The sequence below is a fragment of the Sus scrofa genome, chromosome Y (assembly GCF_000003025.6).
Source record: "Sus scrofa isolate TJ Tabasco breed Duroc chromosome Y, Sscrofa11.1, whole genome shotgun sequence".
In the NCBI taxonomy this organism is placed as follows: domain Eukaryota; kingdom Metazoa; phylum Chordata; class Mammalia; order Artiodactyla; family Suidae; genus Sus; species Sus scrofa.
The window spans coordinates 8003878-8023286 of record NC_010462.3 but is presented as its reverse complement, the minus strand read 5'-3'; positions in this window follow the sequence as shown (position 1 = coordinate 8023286).

Sequence of the window (19409 nt, the reverse complement as noted above, 5' to 3'; positions counted from 1 at the left end):
AGTCTTTCAGGCATTTGGGGTTTATTTTTCTGCATGGTGTGAGGGTGTGTTCTCGTTTCCTTGCTTTGCATGCAGCTGTCCAGGTTTCCCAGCAATGCTTGCTGAATAGACTTTCTTGTTCCCATTTGATGTTCTTGCCTCCCCTGTCTAAGATGAATTGACCCTAGGTGTCAGGGTTTCTTTCCGGATTCTCTCTTCTGTTCCATTGGTCTGTCTGTCTGTTTTGGTACCAGTACCACACTGTTTTGATGACTGTGCTTTGTAGTATTTCTTGAAGTCTGGGAGCGTTATGCCTCCTGCTTGTTTTTTGTTTCTCAGGATTGCTTTGGCGATTCTGGGCCTTTTGTTGCTCCATATAAATGTTTGGATAGTTTGTTCTAGTTCTGTGAAAATGTCCTGGGTAATTTGATAGGGATTGCATTGAATCTGTAGATTGCTTTGGGTCGGATGGCCATTTTTACAATATTGATTTTCCCAATCCAGGAACATGGACTATCTTTCCATTTCTTTACATCTTCTTTGATTTCTTTGATTAAAGTTTTATAGTTCTCGGCATATAGGTCCTTTACCTCCTTGGTCGGGTGTATTCCGAGGTATTTGATTTTGTGAGGTGCAATTTTAAAAGGTATCGTATTTTTGAATTCTAATGTTTCATTGCTGGTTTACAGAAACGCAACTGACTTCTGAAGGTTAATCGTATATCCTGCTACGTTGCTGAATTTATTAATCAGTTCAAGGAGTTTTGGATTGAGTCCCTAGGGTTTTCTAGGTATAGTATCATGTCATTTGCATACAGTGACAGTTTGATCTCTTCTCTTCCTATATGGATGCCTTTTATTTCTTTTGTTTGTCTATTTGCTGTGGCTAAGACTTCCAAAACGATGTTGAAGAGCAGTGGTGAGAGTGGGCATCCCTGTCTGGGTCCAGATTTGAGTGAGAAGGCTTTCCGTTTTTCCCCATTGAGGATGATATTTGCTGTGGGTTTCTCATAAATGGCTTTGATGATATTCAGGAATGTTCCCTCTATACCCACTTTGGAGAGGGTCTTGATCATGAATGGATGTGGAACTTTGTCAAATGCTTTTTCTGCGTCTATTGAGATGATCATATGATTTTTGACTTTTTTTCTGTTAATGATGCTGATTGATTTGTGCATGTTGAACCATATTTGTCAACCCGGGCTGAACCCAACCTGGTCATGGTGTATAATTTTTTAGGTATGTTGTTGGATTCGGTTGGCTAAGACTTTGTTGAGAATTTTTGCATCTATATTCATCAAAGTTATTGGGCGATAGCTTTCTTTTTTGGTGGTATCTCTGTCTGGTTTTGGAATGAGGGTGATGGTGGCCTCATAGAATGTCTTTGGGAGTATTCCTTCTTCTTCCACCTTTGGAAAGAGTTTCAGGAGGATGGGCACCAATTCCTCTTTATATGTTTGATAGAATTCCCCTGTGAAGCCATCTGGTCCTGGACTTTTATTTGTAGGGAGTGATTTTATGACCTCTTCAATTTCATTTCTAGTGATCAGTGTGTTCAGTTGGTCTGTTTCTGCTTGATTCAGTTTTGGCAGGCTGTAAGATTCTAGAAAATTGTCCATTTCTTCCAGATTGTCAAACTTGTTGCCATAGAGTTGTTCCTAGTATTCTCTTAGGTTTTTGTGTTTCTGCTGTATCCGTTGTGATTTCTCCTTTTTCATTTCTAATTTTGGTTATGTGGATTCTTTCTCTCCTCTTTTGAGTGAGTCTGGCCAGGGGTTTGTCCATTGTGTTCACCTTTTCAAAGAACCAGCTCTTGGTTTTATTACTTTTCTCTATTGTTTTTTGAGTCTCTATTTTATTGATTTCTTCTTTGATCTTTATAATTTCCTTCCTTCTGCTGACTTGAGGATTTTTTTGTTCTTCTTTTTCTCAATCGTTTAGGTGGAGGGTTAAGTTGTCCATTTGGGATCTTTCTTCTTTTTTGGGAAAGGCCTGTATTGCTATACATTTCCCTCTGAGCACTGCTTTCGCAACATCCCATCGACTTGGATAGGTTGTGTCTTCATTCTCATTTGTTTCAAGGTAGTTTTTAATGTCCTTCTTGATTTCCTCATTGACCCATTGGTTTTTTAATAGCATGTTGTGTAGTCTCGATGGAGTAGGTTTTTTCTCTTTGCTTTTCCCATGGTTGATTTCTAATTTCATGGCCTTGTGGTCAGAGAAGATACTTGAGGTAATTTCTACGCTCCTAAATTTATTGAGATTCGCTTTGTGTCCCAAGATGTGGTCGATTCTTGAGAGTGTTCCATGAGCATTGGAGAAGAATGTGTATTCTGCTTTTTTTGAATGTTGTGTCCTGAAGATATCAATGAAGTCTACCTTTTCTCTTGTTTCCTTTAGGATGTCTGTTGCTTTATTGGTTTTCTGTCTAGAGGATTTTTGCATTGATGTGACGGGGTATTGAGGTCTCCTACTATGATTGTATTCTCATCAGTATCTCCCTTTATGTCTGTGAATATTTGTTGTATGTATCTGGGTGCTCCTATATTTGGGGCATATACTTTGATGATAGTAACATCCTCAACTTGGATGGATCCCTTAGTCATTAACTAGTGTCCTTCTTTGTCTTTCTTTATGTCTTTTGTTTTAAAGTCTATTTTGTCTGATATGAGTGTTGCGACTCCTGCTTTTCTGTCATGTCGATTGGCGTGAAATATTTTTCCCCACCGGTTCCCTTTCAATCTATATGTGTCTTTTGTCCTAAGGTGAGTTTCTTGTAGGCAGCATATTGATGGTTTTTGCCTTTTTATCCAAAAAGCCACTCTGTGTCTTTTGATTGGGGCATTCAGCCCATTGACATTTAAGGTGATAATTGATAGATGATTATTTATTGCCATTGGAACCTCGTGTTCCAGTTGATTCTATGGTTCTCCATTCTTTCTTTCTTTTATTCTTTTTTTTGGTTGGATGTTCTCCTGTTATTAAATGCTTGAGTGTATTTTTTTCATTTTTTGAAAATGCAATATTTGGTTTTGGCTTGTGGTTGCCCTGTTTTTTAAGTATGCTAACCCCTTCCCATAATTGTGTGTTTTAGCCTAATGGTCCTGTAAGTTCAAACACTTCATTACTATATTAAAATTAAGAAGAGAGACATACAAACACACAAAAGGGGTTATTTACTTCCTAACATACCTTGCCCACATTTTATGGTTTTGATGACTCTTTTTTATGTTTTACTTTTTAATTTTATTTTGTTTGAAGCATGCTCATGATTAAATCTGTATGCTGGCTTATTTGAGTGACTGCTCTCTGATTGCGTTTTCCTCAGTCCTAGTTCTTCCTCTTCTTCTTTTTTTTTCCTTTCTCTTTTCTTCCCTTTCCTTCCTTTCTTTTTGGTTTAGAGAAGCCCTTTCAATATTTCCTTTAACCTGGGTTTTGTGTTGCTGTATTCTTTAATTTTTTTTTGTTTTGGGAAAAGTTTTTATTTTCCCTTCTATTTGAAATGATATTCTTCCTGGATAGAGTATTCTAGGTTGCATATTTCTTCCTTTGAGCACTTAAAATATCCCTTGCCATTCTCTCCAGGCCTGTAGTGTTTCTGTAGAGAAATCAGCTGATATGCTTATGGGGGTTCCCTTGTAGGGAACATTCTCTTTTTCTCTTGCTGCCTTTCGGATCCTCTCGTTATCACTAACTTTTGCCATTTTTATTATGATGTGTCTTGGTGTGGGTCTATTTGGATTCAGTTTGTTTGGGGCCCTCTGTGCTTCTTGTATCTTGAACCAAGTATCCTTTAGATTAGGGAAGTTTCCAGCGATAATTTCTTCAAAGATATTTTCCATTCCCTTATCTTTTTCTACTCCTTCTGGAATTCCTATTATGCGTAGATTGGCCCGCTTTATATTATCCCATAGGTCTCTTATATTGCTTTCCAGTTCTTTGATTCGGTTTTCTGTCTGTTGACCGGATGGAGTGATTTCCATTATTCTATCTTCCATATCACTGATTCGTTCTTCTGCATTATTCATTCTGGTTTTTACTGCCCCTAGTTCAGTTTGCATCTCTGCCAATGAATGTTCTAGTTTTTCTTGGCTCCTCATTATATTTTCTAGTTCCTTTCTGAGGGTATCTGCATTACTGTTCCTATCTTCTCTTAATTCCTTCAGTATTTTCACTGGGGGCTGGAGCAGCTATCTGGGTCACTGAGAACCTAAGATACTCTTCCCTAGGGCATCCCAACTCAGAAGGACAGCCTGAGAATGTAGGCGGAACTTTTCACAATCTGGCCGAGTTTGTTGCAGCTTTTCTGGGTTGCAGGGGCTCTTCCAGGGGGCTGGTGGTGCTAAACAGTTATTTAATGGGAATGGGGCACCCCCTGGGTGCTTGGTCGGGCAGCAGGGTCGTTGCAGACCCAAGAGGCTCCTGCCCAGGGCAGCCCAACTCAGAAAACCCATCTAAGATCTTTACCTGACTCGGCCAGGCTTGTTTCAGCTTTTCTGGGCTGCAGGGTCCTGCCGGGAGCTGGCAGTCCTATGAAGCTGATCCACTAGAGCATCTCCTTGGGGCTTGGGTGGGTGGCAGGGCCGTTGGAAACCCAAAAGGCTCCGCCCCAGGGCAACCCAACTCTGCAAAACCATCCCAGAATTAGGCCGATCTATTCACAGCCTGGCTAAGCTTGTTCTAGCTTTTCTGGGCTGCAGGCCTTTTCTTGGGGGCTGGTGGTGTTTGGTGCTGCTCTGCGGAAGTGTAGCCCCTCCAAAGCGCAAGCAGACCTGTGCAGGGACTGCCCCTGCGGTGGTAGGCTTCAGAAATTGTTGAGGCCAGCCCTCCTGGATGGCAGGCAGCCCCAGGTCTGGTGAGAGTGAAGGGGGTGGCAAGGGTGGGGGGAGGGGATGCACTGGGAAGCACAGCTTTCAGCTAGCTAGTGGGCCTGTAAGCTTGTTGTGGCGTTGTGTGTATTCTATGGGGACCCACCCCTTCTCTCCCCTCCCCAGCACGGGCACAGACCAGGCTCTTCTCCCAGGTTCCCTCTGATGTGGCTTTCCACTTCCCCGCTCCTAGAGTATTGTTCCCTTCCTCTGCGACAGCTTTGTTTTATAGTCTCCGAGGCAGTCTCTGCACCATCAAATGGTTTCTAGACCTCCCAAGAAGTTTCCGCTCTGCCCCCACCCCCCAGCGTGGGGACTAACCTCTGGAGCCAAGGTCTCGGTGCCCAGCCCCCACCCAGGCATCCCCCGGCCCTTTCTCAGGGACTGACCTCTGGAGCCAAGGATTTGGCGCCCAGCCCCCAGAAACGCGTCTCAATTTTTGGTGACTGTGCCCATGTTTCAGATCGTCCATTTGGTTTTGATTGGCTTTTCCGTACTCCAACTTACTGCTACATTCTTCCCTGCATCTGGATATTCCTCCGGTTCCAATGATCTTTCCCCCAGTAGGTGACCATCCAGGGTGCGGGATCACTTTCTCCTCGGCAGTTCCCATTCCGGAGCATTCGCCCCGCTCTGATTCACCTTCTCTCACTCTCCAATTTTCCCCCATTCTGCCCAATAATGTCACGAACTTCTTGCTGTTATTGGAGTTTAGGTTCCTCTGCAAGAGATTGGTTGCTGTTCTGTGTGAGTCATTTATTCTGTAGATGTGCTTTTTTTGTTGTATTTGTGGGAGAGGGTGAGCGTGTCCCCCTCTCCGCCATCTTGGCCTCTCTCTACCGAGTGGGTCATTTTCAATCACATATTTTCTTTCCATATGAGATTGTAGACTGTGTATTACTGGGAAGCAGTTCTTCAACCACCGTGTTGAGCATGACACATGTTCAGGGGAAGAGCCATTCTTCTGTAGAGAGCAGGTGGTCACAGAGGAGGTGGAGTTGTCTTCCATTTGAGAAGTTCAGGCCCAGTGGTTGCCATGGCAGTGGCATGCTGCCCACCAAGCATTGTGACATCACAGACCATCAGTGAGAAGCGGGGCGAGTGATGGCCCAAAGTGGGAAGCTCTCACCGTCACCCCTCAATTGTTGCACATCGGGCAGCCTGAGCTCATGATGTGGAGGTATGTTGATAATAAATTAAAGGATGCTCCATTGGATGTATTGGACAATATGATGACAAGTATTATTTCAAGCATTCTCTCATGGCCACAATCTCATAATGATACTGAGTAAATAGACACTGCTCAGGCTTGCTATTGGATTAAGATATATCTGAAAGTGACCAGTGAGCTTATCCCTTCCAGTCTTTTCCCACAGGGGAAAAAAGTATGACCGGGATGATAAATCTCATTCCAGAACTCAAACCATGACAATAGGCCCCTCTGCCTTCAACCAAGGACGAGGCCCTCAATATCAAACGTGAGGAAATATTTGAATGAGGGGAAGGACAATTCCCTGCTTGGGAACATACACGTCAATAGATGAAAGCACACACTAGCTATCCACAGTAACAGATTTCCCGAGAATGATGCTGGGATATGTTGGTTGGGTATTTCACAGGTTAAGAAGACGTCGTGTCTAAGGGGGTGCTGGATTGAAGTGGGGTGACTAGTTCCACTGCTGGCTTGTTTGTGGGGTACACAATTGTCAGGAATTTCAGGAGTCTGTCTTCTTCTCTTCCGTGAGCCCTGTGCTGAGGGCTACATGGGCAGGTCTTGAGGTTTCGATCTTGGAGGATAGGGGCGTGTGGCCTGCCAATTGAGGGTCTAGAGAATGAGGAGGATTGTCCCAAATGGAGACTGGATTTAGGTGACCGAATCCTTGAACTCTGTCGCATTGTCATTCAGACCCTGCTGAAGGGTGCAGAGACCCCTTCGTAGATGCCAATTCACTGAGACATGTAGAATCAGAGACTTCATATCCTAACTCCACTAAGAAAGAGTCGAGAGATCCACCTCAGCAGCAACTTGACAGACCTGATCACACACGTGGGGTGTGCTGCAGAGAAGTGAATTCTCACTCGGTCCCTTATGTGTAGGTGGTTGAAAAGATGTTGATCTCGGAGTCAAATCTGTGACCATGTAGAACGCAGTATAAATGGGATGGTTATCTGTCAGTGTGAAGGGCTGACAATGGTAAGATAGGGGTACCCTGTGTAAGGTGGAATATCTCCATACAAACAGAGGAGTTATTTTAGGAAAAATGCTGTCATTTCTGATAGGAGTTTGGACGACTGATGGAAAATTTTGGTTAAAGAATTTGACTGCTCTCCTGGCTGAGATATGCCAACCTGGACCAGCACGGATAACCTTGGATGAGGAGGATTTGAGAGAATGTGAAGGGAGGAAGAAGCCGAGAGAGAGAAAGAGAGAGAGAGAGAGAGATGAGATTTGGATACAAGCCACATTCCAGGGCACAATTTCCTTCCCAAGCCCTTCTCTCTTTTTCCGGGGAATATTAGAAACAAAGGCTATATCAGGACTCTTGCATGAGATTTTCACTCGTTCTTGGCCTGTCTCTGAAATATGACGATTGCAAGCAGTCCTCCATGCTTGGCACCCATGTCTTCTCAAAGGAAACGAGGTGTGGGTCGAGTTAAATGACACCCTCCATTTTCCCTAAGCGGAAAATCACATCCCATTGAAATGGCAGCTCATAGGGGGTTCTTCCTCAGTCGTTCTTTGATTTCATTGTCCAGGGAACTTTTGTTTGGGTGTTTGGAATGACATCTTTTCTCTCCCAAAGAGATTCTATCCTGTGTATTCGTGTAAGGCAGTGACTGAGAGAGCACTTGACCCTGAAGTGCTACACAAGTTATCAGAAATCCATCATGATAGAGAAAATTGGGTTCCCCAGCGTGTGGAGTTGCCTTCCTTCTGAAAGGTCCAGTCCAAAGGTGGCCATGGCACTGATATTATGCCCATATCATATTATTTCTGTGAGAAAAGAGGTGTGTGATAGGCCATATGTGGGACATACTCACCTTCAAACCTTGAGAATTAAATGATGGACACCATGAGCTCTTGCTCTGCAGGTATGTCGAAGTTGATGGAAAGGAGGATCCATCAGATGGGTAGTCCTCTTGGATGAGCACTTTTATCTGCATCTGCAGACTCATAGCCACCACTCTCATCAGGCTCCCAAGCTAAATGTTGATTCTAGGGGTTTGCTGATTGCAAATGTGATATCTTAAGGGGATCAGTGGGCAGAATACCTCAAGGGAGTTCCTACATGTGAAAACAGAATTGGGTTCATGGCTATATGAAACAAGACATCCCAGGGCACAAACAAGGAAACCATGCCCGAATTATCTCCACCAAGCGTGAGGCCATGGGTGTAACCCCTGAAGAAGACTTTCCCAATTGGGCATTTTCAGCTCCACACATCTGAATCCATATTTCCATAGCCTAAGCCACAGGGGAGCCCTCCAAACACAGGCATTTTAACCGAGATGTAACCGGTCTATTTCAGGTTCCTTTTCCACAGGTGGATAAGAACAAGCTCTCCCTCTCATGGAGTGCTTACTGGGAGTGTGGTGCCTGGGGCCAGTGCCAGTGTGTTTGTTGTGTCTACAATCATAAGGAAGGAAAGGTGGGTCGATTGTCTGAACATCCAGGAGCCCTGTTATGATGCCTGCAATTTGTGCGTATTGAAAGTTCCACCCTGGAAGGGAGTGGGCTCTGTCCCTGACAGTCATGAGGCTAGAGAATGAGGAGGTCTATTCTTTGAGAGATGGATTTGGTTGACAGACATCTTGCATTCTGGGCTATGGTTGGCCAGCCCACTGGCCAAGGATGCTCAGACCATTGTTTGGATGCCCAATCATTGAGACATGAAGAGTCATAGAGTTCATATTCCATATCCCCTAGGAACGAGTCCAGAGATCCACACCCGAGCAAATGAACAGTAACTCATGGACCTGGTAGGGAATGCTGCAGATCAGCACTTTCTTGGGAGAGCACTCATGTGGACATTTTATCAAGGGTGTTGCTGTCTGAGTCCTATATGGGACACTCCAGACTGTAGTACATAGGAAGTGGTAAGCGTGTCCATATGAAGGGCTGAATATGGGAGGTGTTTTGGAAGGATGACCTACTTGGTGTGTCTCCAAAAGCACAGGAAGTCTTTCTGGACCACTGATTTTATATGTGATCAGACCTAGGTTGACAGGGAGAAAAGGCTGTGGGATAACTTGGACCATTGCGTCAGCTAAAATATTTCATCCATTATCACCACAGGTCAACTTGTAGCAGGAGGATTCAGGAGAAATTGAAGGGGGGCAAAGGGGGAGAGAGAGAGCTAGAGAGAAGGAGATCAAAAGAAGGAGAGAGAGAGGTAAAGGAGCTGTGGATTCAAGCAACCGCCAATGGCAGGATAATTGCTCCAAGGACATGTCTTTGTTTAAGGTAGATATCCCACAAATGGGACAAACCAGCACACTTGTCCCAGAGTCTTCTCTCCTTCCTGGCCTGACTCCCAAAATGTCTCCATTACAATCCCTGCTCCATACTGGAAGACAGGTTTGAAAGCCTTGGTATGGTACCTATATCTTCTCAAATGGCATGGTGTGGACATCAGGTTAAAAGATATTCCATAGTTTCCTTCCGTGGAAAAGCCTCCTCCCATGGACAGGGATGCTCGTGTGTTGTTCTTCCTCCATCGGCCATTGTTTTCCTGTTCAGGCTCCGTGGGGAGTGGGTCTTTTTCAATCCCATATTTTCTTTCCCAATGAGATTGTAGACTGTGTATTCCTGGGAAGCATTTCTTGAACCACCGTGTTGAGCCTGACACACGTTCAGGGGAAGAGCCATCCTTCTGTAGAGAGCAGGTGGCCCAGAGGAGGTGGAGTTGCCTTCCATCTGAGAAGTTCAGGCGCAATTGTTGCCATGGCAATGTCATGCTGCCCACCAGGCATTGTGCCACCACAGACCTTCTGTGTGTAGCGAGTCGAGTGATGGCCCAAGGTGGGAAGCTCTCACCATCACCCATCAATTATTGTACATCGGGCAGCCTAAGCTCATGCCCTGGAGGTATGTTGATGCTAAATTAAAGGATGATCAATTGGATGTATTGGACACTTTGATGATAAGTAGTATTTCCAGGATTCTTCTCATGGCCACCATTCTCATCAGGATCCTGAGTAAATAGCCACGGCTCAGGCTTGCTTTTGGATTAGGATATATCTGAAAGGGCCCAGTGAGCTTATCACTTCCAGTTTTTGCCAACAGGGGAAAAAAGCCTCCTAAGTATGACCGGGATGATAAATCTCATTCCAGAGCTCAAACCATGACAATAGGCCCCTCGGCCTTCAACCAAGGACGAGGCCCTCAATAACAACCCTGAGGACATATTTGAATGGGGGGAAGGACAATTCCCTGCTTGGGAACATACACGTCAATAGATGAAATCACACACTAGCTATCCCCAGTAACAAATTTCCCGAGAATGAAGCTGGGATACGTCTCTGGGTATTTCACAGGTTGATAAGGATCGTCCTATCTACTGGGGTGCTGGATGGAAGTGGGGTGACTAGTTCCACTGCTGGCTTGTTTGTGGCATACACCATTGTCAGGAATTTAAGTGGTCTCTCTTCTTCTCCTCCGTGAGCCCTGTGGTGAGGGCTCCATGGGCAGGTCTTGAGGTTTCCCTCTTGGACGAGAGGGGCCTCTGGCCTGCCAATTGAGGATCTAGAGAAGGAGGAGGATTGTCCCAAATGGAGACTGGTTTTAGGGGACCGAATCCTTGAACTCTGTCGCATTGTCATTCAGACCCTGCTGAAGGGTGCTCAGACCCCTTCGTTGATGCCAATTCACTGAGACATGGAGAGTCAGAGACTTCATGTCCGAACTCCCCTTAGAAAGAGTCGAGAGATCCACCTCACCAGCAACTTCACAGACCTGATCACACACGTGGGGTGTGCTGCAGAGAAGTGAATTCCCACTCGGTCCATTTTGTGAAGGTGGTTGAAAAGATGTTGATCTCGGAGTCAAATCTGTGACCATGTAGAACACCGTAAAAATGGGATGGTTGTCTGTCAGTGTGAAGGGCTGACAATGGTAAGATAGGATTACACTGTGTAAGGTGGAATATCTCCATACAAACAGAGGAGTTATTTCCGGAAAAATGCTTTCATATTTGATAGGAGTTTGGAAGACTGATGGAAAATCTTGGTGAAAGAATTTGACTGCTCTCGTGGCTGAGATATGCCAACCTGGACCAGCACAGATAACCTTGGATGAGGAGGATTCGAGAGAATGTGAAGGAGGAAGAAGCCGAGAGAGAGAGTGAGAGAGGGAGAGATGAGATTTGGGTACAAGCCACATTCCAGGCACAATTTCCTTCCCAAACCCTTGTCTGTCTTTCAGGGGACTATTAGACACAAAGGCTCTATCAGGACACTTGCATGTGATTTTTCACTCCTTCTTGTCCTGTCTATAGAAATATGTCAGTTGCAAGCAGTCCTCCCTGCTGGGCACCCATGTCTTCTCGATTGACACGAGGTGTGGGTCAAGGTAAATGACACCGTCTATTATCCCTAAGCGGAAGAGACACTTCCTATTGAAATGGCAGCTCATAGGCTGTTCTTCCTCAGTCTTTCCTTGATGTCATTGTCCAGGGGACTTTTGTTTGGGGGTGTGGAATGACATCTTTTCTCTCCAAAAGACATTCTGTCCTGTGTATTCGTGTGAGGCAGTGACTGAGAAAGCACTTGACCCTGAAGGGCTACACATGTTATCAGAGATCCATCATGATAGAGAAAATTGGGTTCCCCAGTGTGTGCAGTTGCCTTCCTTTGAAAGGTGAAGTCCCAGAGATGGCCAAGGCATTGATATGATGCCCATGGAGCCTTGTGCCCAAACAACCTCTCTGTGAGAAAAGAGGTGTGTGATGGGCCATATGGGGGACAGTCTCCCCCTCAAACCTTGAGAGTTCAATGATGGACAGCATGAGCTCTTGCTCTGCAGGTATGTCGAAGTTGATGGAAAGGAGGATCCATCAGATGGGTGGTCCTCTTGGATGAACACTATTATCTCCATCTGTAGACTCATAGCCACCACTCTCCTCAGGCTCCCAAGCTAAATGTGGATTCTAGAGGCTTGGTGCTTGAACATGTGATATCTTAAGGGGATCAGTGGGCAGAATACCTCAAGCGAGTTCCTCCATGTGAAAAAGGAATTGGGCTTCATGGACGTTAGAAACAAAACATCCCGGGGCACAAACAAGGAAACCATGCCCCAATGCTCTCCCCCAAGCATGAGGCCCTGGATGTAACCCCTGAAGAAGACATTCCCAATGGGGAATTTTCAGCTCCACACTTCTGAATCCATATTTCCATAGCCTAAGCCACAGGGGAGCCCTCCAAACAGAGGCATTTCAACCGAGATGTAACCGGTCTATTTCAGGTGCCTTTTCCACAGGTGGATAAGAACAAGCCCTCCCTCTCTTTGATGTTTTACTGGGAGTGTGGTGCCTGGGGCCAGTGCCAGTGTGATTGTTGGGTCTACAATCATAAGGAAGGAAAGGTGGGCCGATATTCTGATTTTCCAGGAGACCTGTGATGATGCCTGCAATGTGAGGGGATTGAAAGTTCCCTCCTGGAAGGGAGTGGGCTCTGTCCCTGACACTCCTGAGGCTAGAGAATAAGGAGGTGTATTTTATAGAGACTGGTTTGGTTGACAGACATCTTGCACCCTGGGCTCTGGTTGGCCAGCCCACTGACCACGGATGCTCAGACCATTGTTTGGATGCCCAATCATTGAGACATGAAGAGTCCTAGACTTCATATTCTATATCCGCTAAGAACGAGTCCAGAGATCCACACCCGAGCAAATCCACAATACCTCATGGCCCAGGTAGGGAAAGCTGCAGAGAAGCAATTTCTTTGGTGAGCACTCATGTGAAACTTGTTTCAAGTGTGTTGCTCTCTGAGTCCAATATCGGACCCTACAGACCGAAGTACATATGAAGTCGTCAGCGTGTCCAGCTACACCTCCGCCATCTTGCCCACATTTTAGCGAGTGGGTCATTTTCAACCATATCTTTTCTTTCCAAATGAGATTGTAGACTGTGTATTCCTGGGAATCTCTCTTGAACCACGGTGTTGAGCCTGACACACATTCAGGGAAGCGCCATCCTTCTGTAGAGAGCTGGTGGCAGAAGTGGTGGAGTTGCCTTGCAGCTGAGAAGTTCAGGCACAGTGGTTGTCATGGCAATGGCATGCTGCACACCAAGACCTGTGACAACACAGACCCTTTGTGAGAAGAGAGGTGAATGATGGGCCCCAAGTGGGATGCTCTCACCGTCACCCCTCAATTGTTGTACATCGGGCAGCCTGAGCTCATGATCTGGAGGTATGCTGATACTAAATTAAAGGTTGATCCATTGGATGTATTGGACAATTTGATGATAAGTGTTTTCTCCAGCAATCATCTCATGGCCACAATTCTCATCAGGCTGGTGAGTAAATATCCACGGCTCAGGCTAGATTTTGGATTATGACATATCAGAATGGGACCAGTGAGCTTATCACTTCCAGTGTTTTCCAACATGGGAAAAAAGACTCCTAATTATGACCGGGATGAGAAATCTCATTCCAGAGCTCAAACCATGAAAATAGGCCCCTCTGCCTTCAACCAAAGAGGAGGCTCTCTATATCAACCAATATGAAATACTTGAATGGGGGCCAGGACCATTCCCCGCTTCTGAACGTACACGTCAATAGAGGAAATCACACACTAGCTATCCACAGTAACAAATTTCCGGAGAATGAAGCGGGATATGTCTGGTGGGTATTTAACCGGTTGATAAGTATAGGTCCTGTCAAATGGGGTGCTGGGTGGAAGTGGGGTGACTAATTCCACTTCTGGCTGTTTGTGGGGTACACAGATTTAAGGAATTTAAAGAGTCTCTCTTATAATCTTCCGTGAGCTGTGGTAAGGGCTAAATGGGAAGGTCTTGAGGTTTCCCTCTTGGTGGAGAGGGGCCTCTGGCCTGCCAATTGAGGGTCTAGAGAAGGAGGAGGATTGTTCCAAATGGAGACTGGTTTTAGGTGACCGAATCCTTGAACTCTGTCGCATTGTCTTTCAGAGCCTGCTGAGGGTGCTCAGACCCCTTCGTAGATGCCAATTCACTGAGACATGTAGAGTCAGAGACTACATTTCCTAACTCCGCTTAAAAAGACTCGAGGGATCCACCTCACCAGCCAATTCACAGACCTGATCCCACACGTGGGGTGTGCTGCAGAGAAGTGAATTCTCACTCGGTCCCTTATGTGTAGGTGGTTGAAAAGATGTTGATCTCTGTGTCCAATATGTGACCATGTAGAATGCAGTGGATATGGGATAATTATCTGTCAGTGTGAAGGGGTGACAATGGTAAGATAGGGGTGCACTGTGAAAGGTGAAATGTCTCCATAAAAAAGAGGAGTTATTTTCTGAAAATGATTTTGTATTTGACAGGAGTTTGGAAGACGGATGCAAAATCTTGGTTAAAGAATTTGACTGCTCTCCTGGCTGAAATTTGCCAACCTGGACCAACAGAGATAACCTTGGATGAGGAGGATTGGAGAAAATGTGAAGGAGGAAGAAGACGAGAGAGAAACAGAGAAGAGATTTGGATAGAAGCCAATTTCCAGGGCACAGTTTCATTCCCAATCCCTTGTCTGTGTTTCCAGGGACTATTAGACACAAAGGCCCTATCAGGACTCTTGTATGAGATTTTCACTCCTTCTTGCCCTGTCTCTAGAAGTACATCGTTTGCAAGCAGTCCTCCGTGATTGGCACCCATGTCTTCTCAAAGGACACGAGGTGTGGGTCAAGTTAAATGACACCCTATATTTTCCCCAAAAACGAAAAGACACTTCCTATTGAAATGGTACCACATAGGTTGTTTTTCCTCAGTCGTTCCTTTAATTCATTGTCCAGGGCACTTTTGTTTGGGTGATTGGAATGACATCTTTTCTCTCCAAAAGAGATTCTGTACTGTGTATTCGTGTGAAGCAGTGACTGAGAAAGTACATTACCATGACGTGCTACACATATTATAAGAGATCCATCATGATAGAGAAAATTGGGTTCCCCAGTGTGTGGAATTTCCTTCCTTCTGAAAGGTGCAGTCCCACAGATGGCCATGGCACTAATATTATGCCCATGGAGCCTTGTGCCCAAACAACCTCTCTGTGAGAAAAGAGGTGTGAGATGGGCCATATGTGACATTCTCACCCTCAAACATTGAGAGTTAAATGATGGACACCATGAGCTCTTGCTCTGGAGGTTTGTCAAAGTTGATGGAAAGGAGGATCCATCAGATGGGTGGTCCTCTTGGATGAACACTATTATCTCCATCTGTGGACGGATAATAGCCACCGCTCTCATCAGGCACCCAAGCTCAATGTGGATCTAGAGGCTTGGTGTTTGCACATGTGATATCTTAAGGGGATCAGTGGGCAGAATACCTCAAGGGAGTTCCTCCATGTGAAAAAAGAATTGTGCTTCATGGCCATTTGAAACAAGACATCCCAGTGCACAAACAAGCAATCCAAGCCCCAATGTTCTCCACCAAGCATGAGGCCTTGGTTGTAACCCTTGACGAAGACATTCCCAATTGGTCATTTTCAGCTCCACACTTCAGAATCCATATTCCCATAGCCTAAGCCACAGGGGAGCCCTCCAAACAGAGGCCTTTTAACCGAGATGTAACCGGTCTATTTCAGGTGCCTTTTCCACAGGTGGATAAGAACAAGCCCTCCCTCTCATGGAGAGCTTCCTGGGAGTGTGGTGCCTAGGGCCAATGCCAGTGTGTTTGTTGTGTCTACAATCATAAGGAAGGAAAGGTGGGTTGATTGTCTGAACTTCCAGGAGCCCTGTGATGATGCCTGCAATTTGAGCGTATTGAAAGTTCCCTCCTGGAAGGGAGTGGGCTCTGTCCCTGACAATCATGAGGCTAGAGAATGAGGAGGTCTATTCCATAGAGACTGGTTTTGGTTGACAGACATCTTGCACTCTGGGCTATGGTTGGCCAGCCCACTGACCAAGGATGCTCAGACCATTGTTTGGATGCCCAATCATTGAGACATGAGGAGTCATAGACTTCATATTCGATATCCCCTAAGAACGAGTCCAGAGATCCAGACCCGACCAAATCCACAATACCTCATGGCCCACATAGGGAATGCTGCAGATCAGCACTTTCTTCGGAGAGCACTCATGTGAACGATGTTTCAAGAGTGTTTCTCTCTGAGTCCAATATGGTACCCTCCAGACCGAAGTACATATGAAGTGGTCAGCGTGTCCATAGGAAGGGCTGAATATGGGAAGTGTTGTGGAAGGATGACCTAGTTGGGGTGTCTCCACACAGCACAGGAAGTCTTTCTGGACCACGGATTTTATATTTGATCAGACCTAGGATGACAGGGAGAAAAGGCTGGGGGATAACTTGGACCATTCTCTTGGCTAATATATTTCATCCATTATCACCACAGATCTACATGTAGCTGCAGGATTCAAGAGAAATTGAAGGGGGGAAAAGGGGAAAGTGAGAGAGCTAGAGAGAAGGAGATCAAAAGAAGGAGAGAGAGAGGTACAGGAGCTGTTGATTCCAGGAACCGTCAATGGCAGGATAATTGCTCCAAGGACATGTCTTTGTTTAAGGTGGATATCCCACAAATGGGACAAACCAGCACACTTGTTCCAGAGTCTCCTTTCCTTTCTGGCCTGACTCCCAAGATGTGACCATTACAAACCTTGATCCATACGGGAAGACAGGTTTGAAAGCCTTGTTATGGTACCTATATCTTCTCCAATTGCATGTGGTGCAAATCAGGTTAATAGTTATTCCTTATTTTCCTTCAGTGTAAAAGCCTCCACCCATGGACAGGGATGCTCGTGTGTTGTTCCTCCTCCTTCGGCCATTGTTTTCCTGTTCATGCTCCGTGTTGAGTGGGTCATTTTCAATCACATATTATCGTTTCCTAAGGAGATTGTAGAACTTGTATTCCTGGGAAACATTTCTTCAGCCACCGAGTTGAGCCTGACACATGTTCAGGGGAAGAGCCATCCTTCTGTAGAGAGCAGGTGGGCACAGAGGAGGTGGAGTTGCCTTCCATCTGAGAAGTTCAGGCACAATGGTTGCCATGGCAATGGCATGCTGCCCACCAAGCCTTGTGACAAAACACACACTCCGTGAGAAGAGAGGCGAGGGATAGGCCCAAAGTGGGATGCTCTAACGGTCACCCCTCACTTGTTGTGCATCGTGCAGCCTGAGCTCATGATCTGGAGGTATGTTGCTACTAAATTAAATGATGATACAGTGGATGCATTGGACAATTGGATGATAAGTATTCTTTCCAGCATTCTTCTCATGACCACTATTCTCTTCAGGCTCCTGAGTAAATAAATAGCCACTTCTCAGGCTTACTTTTGGATTAGGATATATCTGAAAGGGACCAGTGAGCTTATCACTTCCAGTCTTTTCCGAAAGGGGAAAAAAGGCTCCTAAGTATGACAGGGAATATAAATCTCATTCCAAAGCTCAAACCATGAATATAGGCCCCTCTGCCTTCAACCAAAGACGAGGCCCTCAGTATCAACCTTGAGGACATATTGGAACGGGGGGAAGGACCATTCCCTGCTTCTGAAAGTACACTCAATAGATGAAAGCACACACTAGCTATCCACAGTAACAAATGCCCCGAGAATGAAGCTGGGATACGTCTGCTGGGTATTTCACAGGTTGATAAGAATATGTCCTGTCTACTGGGGGGCTGGATGGAAGTGGGGTGACTAGTTCCACTGCTGGCTTTTTTCGGGGTACATAATTGTCAGGAATTTAAGTGGTCGCTATTCTTCTCCTCCGTGAACCCCTTAGTGATGGCTACATGGGCAGGTCTTGAGGTTTCCCTCTGGGACGAGATGGGGCTCTGGCCCGACACTTAAGGGTCTAAAGAAGGAGGAGGATTGTCCCAAAAGGAGACTGGTTTTATGGGATCAAATCCTTAGAACTCTGTCGCATTGTCATTCAGACCCTGCTGAAGGGTGCTCAGACCTCTTCATAGATGCCAATTCACTGAGACATGGAGAGTCACAGACTTCACTACCTAACTCCCCTTACAAAGAGTCGAGGGATCCACCTCACCAGCAACTTCACAGACCTGATCACAAACGTGGGCTGTGCTGCAGATAAGTGAATTCTTACTAGGTCCCTTATGCATAGGGGGTTGAAAATTTGTTGATCTCGGAGTCAAATCTGTGACCATGTAGAACGCAGTACCAATGGGATGGTTATGGTTCAATGTGAAGTGCTGAATGGTAAGATAGAGGTGCAATGTGTAAGGTGGAATATCTCCATACAAACAGATGAGTTATTTCAGGAAAAATGCTTTTATATTTGTTAGGATTTTGGAATACTGATGGAAAAACTTGGGTAAAGAATTTGAATGTTCTCCTTGCTGAGATTTGCCAACCTAGACCAGCAGAGATAACCTTGGATGAAGCGGATTGGAGAGAATATGAAGGAGGAAGAAGCCTAGAGAGAGAGAGAGAGAAGAGATTTGGATACAAGACACATTGCACTGCACAGTTTCCTTCCCAAGCCCTTGTCTGTGTTTCCGGGGACTATTAGACACAAAGGCTCTATAAGGACTCTTGCATGAGATTTTCACTCGTTCTTGCCCTGTCTCTAGAAATATGTCGGTTGCAAGCAGTCCTCCCTGCTTGGCACCCATGTCTTCTCGATTGACACGAGGTGTGGGTCAAGGTAAATGACACCCTCTATTTTCCCTAAGCGGAAGAGACCCTTCCTATTGAAATGGCAGCTCAAATGGTGTTCTTCCTCAATCGTTCCTTGATTTCACTGTCCAGGGGACTTTTGTCTGGGTGTTTGGAATGACATCTTTTCTCTCCAAAAGTGACTCTGTCCTGTGTATTCGTGTGAAGCTGTGACTGAGAAAGCACTTGACCCTGAAGTGCTACACATGTTATCAGAGATACATCATGATAGAGAAAATTGGGCTCTCCAGTGTGTGGAGTTGCCTTCCTTCTGAAAGGTGCCGTCCCAGAGGTGGCCATGGCACTGATATGATGCCCATGGGGACTTGAGACCTAACAACCTCTCTGGGAGAAAAGACGTGTGTGATGGGCCATATGTGTGACATTCTCACCCTCAAAACTTTAGAGTTCAATGATGGACACCATGAGCTCTTGCTCTGGAGGTCTGTCGAAGTTGATGGAAAGGAGGATCCATCAGATGGGTGGTCCTCTTGGATGAACACTATTATCTCCATCGGTAGACTCATGGCCACCACTCTCAACAGCCTGCAAAGCTATATGTGGATTATAGATGCTTGGTGCTTGAACATGTGATGTCTTAACGGGATCAGTGGGCAGAACACCTGAAGGGAGTTCCTACATGTGAAAAAACAATTGTGTTTCATGACCATTTGAAAGAAGACATCCCAGGGCACAAACAAGCAATCCATGCCACAATGCTCTCCACCAAGCATGAGGTCC